At 36.8% G+C, this 6396-nt stretch overlaps 1 long non-coding RNA gene across 1 annotated transcript; it reads left to right on the plus strand.

Annotated features, from left to right (window-relative positions):
• The first annotated feature begins 2463 nt into the window (after positions 1-2463).
• LOC139820610 (uncharacterized) lies at positions 2464-4258 on the plus strand. Its single transcript, XR_011734041.1, has 3 exons — positions 2464-2540; positions 3238-3429; positions 3749-4258. It is a non-coding gene; the product is annotated as an uncharacterized lncRNA (long non-coding RNA).
• Positions 4259-6396: the final 2138 nt, after the last annotated feature.

Genomic DNA, 6396 nt, shown 5'->3' on the forward strand with positions numbered 1-6396 from the left:
ACTGGGGTTCGTTCTGCCAAGTGGTCTCGCTGACCCCTGGGATCCTTCATGGCGCTTCCCCCAGTGACGCTCCGTCCGCTAATTCCCTCCGGAAGGTCACGGTTCCCGAGTTCCGGGGGGACATCGCGTGTCCCGGGTATCTCGGCCCCCGGCTGGCGGAGCGCGCCTCCGCCTGTGTCGCCGCGCCTCTGGAGGGCCTCCGAACCCGTCCCACCCCTCCGCCCTCGGATCGGGCTCCCGTACTCCGACTTCCGGGGGACATGCCGTGTCCCCGCTATCTCCGCGCCCGGTAGTCTCGGCGCGTCGCGGGTCGGGTGGTTGGTCTCGGGGTTTCCCCTTGGGCGGACTCCGTTGCTCGGCCCCGGCTGGGACCTTCGTACCCCTACGCGCGGGGAACATTACGTGTCCCCGCTATCTACGCGCTCGGTGGTTCTGGCGCGTCGCGGGTCGGGTGGTTGATCTCGGGGGCTCCCCTTGGGTGGCCTCCGTTGCCCATCCTTCGGCTGGGACCGCTGTGCCCTCGTTCGCAGGGGACGATACGTGTCCCCGCTATTTTCTTAACCCGTGGGTCTGTCGCGCCGCGGATCGACCCGATGGCCTCGGTTTTCGCCCCTCGTCCCACCCCGTCCATCTCTGCCCGCTCTGGCCCCCTCGGTTCGCGCGCCGGGGTCAATCCGACCTGGTTCCGCTATCTTGCGGGGCCTTCGCCGGATTTTCGCCGCGACCGATTTTGTCTTCTCCGCTCGGGGGCCCTATTCTCGAAATCGTGCAATATATATCGTGGACGCTAATTTTCGCACGACCAATGTCGCATGCTGTAACGCAAAAGCCACTGATTTATATTCTTGAAATGAAGTGAAAATTGTAACCCGAAAATTTTCGTACGCGATACTCTCACAGCGTTGCCAGGTTTAAGACAAATATTTGCACCAATTAGAATGCTGCTATAACAAGAAATGAAAACTTAACCTTACCTTAACATATAATTCGTACTGTCAGTGTATATATTGCTGCGAATACCTAGAGCAGATTTTTCAAGGTCAAGAGCCGTGTAATTTCTAATCGGAAAGTTGACTGAAACTTCGTTTAAACGATATATTCGCATCGTGACGCCGTATTATTTGTGAATAAAATATTGTGTTATTTTCGTACGTCGAAACCGATTACCGCTTATGAGGTTAATATATTTATTTTTCTTTTCGTGCGAAACTATCTTAATATAATATTTGTGTAAAATACATAAAATGGTCTACGAATATACTATAATTATTTTTTTATTAAAGCAGGATAAAGTTAGAAAATCTTTACATGAAATATGCAGCCCTCAACTACCGATAAAAAAACTGTAGTTGGTGCTGACAGAATGATCAAATCGGCCCCGCTAAGTAAACTATTATTAATATAACAAATTGACGTAGGTATTAGTAACAGATTTGATCAAAATTACTTTGTAAAATCTATTTGTTATTTAGGTTAGGCTATCAGAGAAAATGAATACTAAATTGAGGTCAGGATATATAACTATGGAACAAAAAGAAACACTAGTTGAATTAATAAAACAAAATCCGGAGTTAAAATCAAGCAAATTTTCTTCAACATTTACAACAAAGGATGCACAAAGAACCCGAGTAGAAATTATTCAGGCGTGCCTGTTGTCATGTACGGCCCTGATCAGATATGAATGAGGCATGCCTGACTACGGCATGCCAGATCAGGTCCTGACTGGTGCCATATCAAGCATGCCTGGTTATATATAAGGCAATAATCAGGACCTTATTGAGTATCCCTTAATACACAAATTTTCAAAGGTTATATCAAAATTAATTAATAATTATAATTAATCTGATATTATTAATATAATATCTATAATAAAACATTGAAGGCTTTTTTATTTGACTAATATTATTATTGTAGGAAGTACAATTCGTCTTCTTTCATCATATAATATTAATATAATATTATATCATATAGCCAATTCAAAATTTTATTACTCTTTTTAAATTAAATTTGTTTCTTAAGATGATTTCTGAAAAATTATATATTTGCGCTGGTTATGACATATGTAGACTATATATAACACTTACATTAAATTAAGAAGTAGTCTACCACGTAAGGCAGTTGGCTCACGATCCAGAGGTCCCGAGTTCGAATCCCACCAAGGTAGGTGTTTTTTTTCAAATACAGAAAATATTTATAATCATAGACTGCATCTAAGAAACAAATTTAGTTAAAAAATAGTAATAAAATTTCAAAATAAACAAATTTTTTATGTCGGGTGAATATAAGGGTTTTCATTCATTCGCCTGACATGGTCCTTATTAAGTAAATGAAATCCGGTCCTGAACATGCAATGCGTTACACATCTTGTCAGGACCATGTCAGGTGACTTTACCAGGGCCAGATTATGTATTATGGCACACCTGATCTGGACCTGTTCAGACAGTAACTGAAATTTCTACTCGGGAATGTGGATAGCACTCGCTGAAGAACTACATAAAATACCCAACGGAGCTATAAAAGATTGGAAACAATGGAGAAAGGTAAGTAGAGAAGAACATATATTTATAACTTTGTAAGATATATAACATAGGCTGTGGTCTATTTGATGCTGCAAATGCTTCAAAGCGTCGTTCTTTTTCTCCTTCTTTCTTCATTGAAAGAAAGGAGAAAAGGAATGCTTTAAAGCATTTGTAGCGTCAAGTGGACCGCAGCTATAATTGATTCTTGAATAATCATTTAATTATATGTAATTACCCAGATAGCAACATGTCTGCATTGTTGCTGGCATGTTGCCGACAACATAGTATGTGTTGCTAGCAGAATTGTGGCAACTGAGTCCGCATTTGTCGGCAAGTTGATGCCTTCACGAGATAACAATTTTGTGTAGCAACTTGCCAACAACTTGTGCTGCTCTAAAATCGTCTGATTTAAAATTTGAGCTGTTGCTGTCATGTTGCTGTAATAATTTATAGGATCACACAATGCTGTCATATTGTTAGCAACGCGAAGTAAATTTGATGCTGCTCTCTTGCCGACAAATTGCTGGCAATACATATATCCAATGTTGCCTGCGTGTTTCTTCAAATATTAAATTACTCGAAATCAATTGAAACAAATGTACGGCAAATTACTAGCATCACAAGCAATCACAGGTTTACGCAATTTTGCTCAGACACGCTTCGTTATCTGGGTAGTTTAGAAATTTTATTAGTAAAAAAATAATTTTTTTTTTAATAGACTTGGCAAGATCTGTGTTCAAGAACAAAAGCAAAACATAGTCAAATAAGTAAATACATAAAAGGAACAGGTGGTGGCCCTGCTTTATTACCTTCGGAGCAATTAACATCTACGGAACAGCAGGTTTTGGAAACAATTAATGCAACAGCAATTAGTGGCCTTGATAATATTGCAGAAACGGAAGCAGTATTTGTACATACTTTCTTTTTTTATATATAATTGTAATGTTAATTATATAATTTTCTTTAACTTTGGACATACATATATAACCTTGGCCAAAGGTATTAAGCACCTATATTTTTTCATTTATGTGGAATTCTTTTACCTGTATTGCTTTCTATTGGTTACCGACATTATACATAAGATTAAACTTTAAACTTATGTATAATGGCGGTAACCAATAGGAAATGATACAGGTAAAATAATTCCAGGTAAATAAAAAAAATATAAATGATTAATATTTTTGGCCAAGCTTATATTATCTATTTTTTAAATGTAATTTTGTTTATAGGAATATAAAGGTGTAGAATACTTGGATGAGTATCAAGAAATATCAGATTTTGAAGGTCTTGAAGCAACGGTTGTGGAGGCAATGAATACGAATAATAATGAGGCTACAACGTGCAATATGCAAAATTCTTCTACAAAGAATCAAATAATGATTGTCGTAAATAAAAAAAATAAAGTAATGGCTACTAATAACAAAGAAAATAGAAATAAAATCGTTAAAAATATACCTATGACAGAGAGGAACACAAAAACATGTAACACAAAACAAGGACATATTAAACAAAATGAACCACGCAAACAAACAGTAGCAAGCCATAGATTTAAAAAAACAATGGAATATACTATACTAATGATTTAGTAGGCCTAACAGCAAAAGATCAGCAGATGAGAAAGAAATATTTTAGGAAAAAATTAAAATTAATGTTAAGAGATGTAACAGTAAAAGAAAGAATGGCAACTGCATTAGAAAATATATCTAATGTTTATCCGTTTATAAAAGACTAATTTTCAAGTTGTGATTTTCAAAAACTTCATATCTTTTATTTGTGTTTATGATTTAAAAGATTATTTTTACTTTTATGTATACTACTATATCAATATTAATTTGTGTTACTGTACTACTAAACTTGCCCGTTGAGCCTTATACTTGCTAATTATCATAATTATTACTATTACTATATATTACATTATCATACTCATAATACTAAAATAATAATAATACTGCGAAAACAATTTGTGATACTAGAGTATTACAAATGAAAAGTTCCTATTTTTTGTTACTTTGGTGCAATAAGGTAACTTATATAAGTACATAAACTTTCAAAACCTTATTAACTTCTACTTTTTGTTTTATTTTATAGTTTTATAATGTAAAATGTTATAAGGTTATATACATATATAGATATATGAGATTATGTATTACGTTAACATTTGTATCACTTTAGACATGTGTTAATAAATAATACACATATTTTAAGTAAAATGTATTATTATATGTAAGTAAACATATTTTGAATCAGTAATCTTCGCAAATTTCTTCCTGCGACAAGCTCTGGATTAATACGGTTCCGTTCTACATTTTTATTTACATTATCATTAATATCTAATCCAAAATCAAAATCATAATCTTCTGGGCACAGTAGTGGTACATTTTCTTGAATGCACATGTTATGTAATACTACACAAGAATTAATTATACGCGATGCTACATCTGGTTTATAATGCAATACCCTATGTTTCAATAAACAGCAGAAACGCATTTTCAATAAACCATTGTATTGCACGATAGATTTGTTCCTGTTTTTTTTTTATTTGAGATGGTACGTTACGGAATAATGGTATAACTAAGGCAAGTGAGGTAAGGACTTGAGATGGTACGTTACGGAATAATGGTATAACTAAAGCAAGTGAGGTAAGTGAGTTTCTAACATAGGGTGAGTTTATTCACGAAAGAAGAACACGTTTATTTTTTATTAATCATACTATAATATAGAACGTGGTATAACTAAGGCAAGTAAGGTAAGTGAGTTTCTAACATAGGGTGAGTTTATTCACGAAAGAAGAACACGTTTATTTTTTATTAATCATACTATAATATAGAACGTAAGTTCATAGCAAGTACGTTGCTTTCATTTTTGGAATTTCTTAAAATTTGGGAATCTTTTTGAAAATTAATTTAATAACGGAAAAATTAGGATTTTAACGTAAGTGATAAAATAAATATATTCGAAATATTATTTTAAAAAAAGATAAATGTTGGGAAGTGATTAAAATATATTGTGTGTTTCATTTACCGAGTTGTCGGAAATCGATAAATTGATCCGGATAGATGTACAGACTCATGAACGTGGCGTTTGAAGCAAACAACGAACAAACGACGTCAAGATCTGTCCCTTCTCCTCCATTCTCTTCTATATCTATATTTTCAAATAAATATACACCGACGACCGTCGTATATTTGGAAAAACGTTTTAAACGCGCTGTACGCTGGTTTGTTCTGCGATGTTTTTGTTATTCATTATATCTTTGTAACACAAACAGTACCTTTGCGTCGTTTTTTGTCAGAAGTTCCGTTGCTTTCGGGCTACGTTTTACATCGGCGCAAACATTCTTCTTATATAATATATATATTTTTCTAAATATTTTTGCACGACCATGTAACACCGAAGGCGTTCTACATTATTTTTCTTCCATATTTTGGCGCAACCATATAAAGAATATTTTGTAAAATTTAGGTAAAAAAAAATTCATTTAAAAAAGAACGTCGTTACGTGTATACGGTGTAAGTTGCACGTTGACGTCTTTTATCGTTATATATATATATATTGTGACGTGACATTTGTCGCGTCCACCGCCCAGGCGATAGCTCGGCCGAGGAGAATGTCAGGGATGGCGCCTCGACTCGGGTCGAGGAAGGGCTACCCGCGTTAACTAACTTTTTGAGAAACATTCCGTAGGGATGACAGGTGGTGCCAGAGCGAGGGATCACGACCAGATGTAACGGCGATAGTCGCGACGAGGGAGAAACAGGCGCTCGGAGGACGCACGACAGAGTGGTCGGCCGACGGGCGGGCCACCGGGACCTGCCGCTGGAAAAGCGCCGGGAATGCCTCGCACAGCGTAACACGGCCCCGCCGCAGCATGAACACG

The sequence above is a fragment of the Temnothorax longispinosus genome, chromosome 10, assembly GCF_030848805.1.
Source record: "Temnothorax longispinosus isolate EJ_2023e chromosome 10, Tlon_JGU_v1, whole genome shotgun sequence".
NCBI lineage: Eukaryota > Metazoa > Arthropoda > Insecta > Hymenoptera > Formicidae > Temnothorax > Temnothorax longispinosus.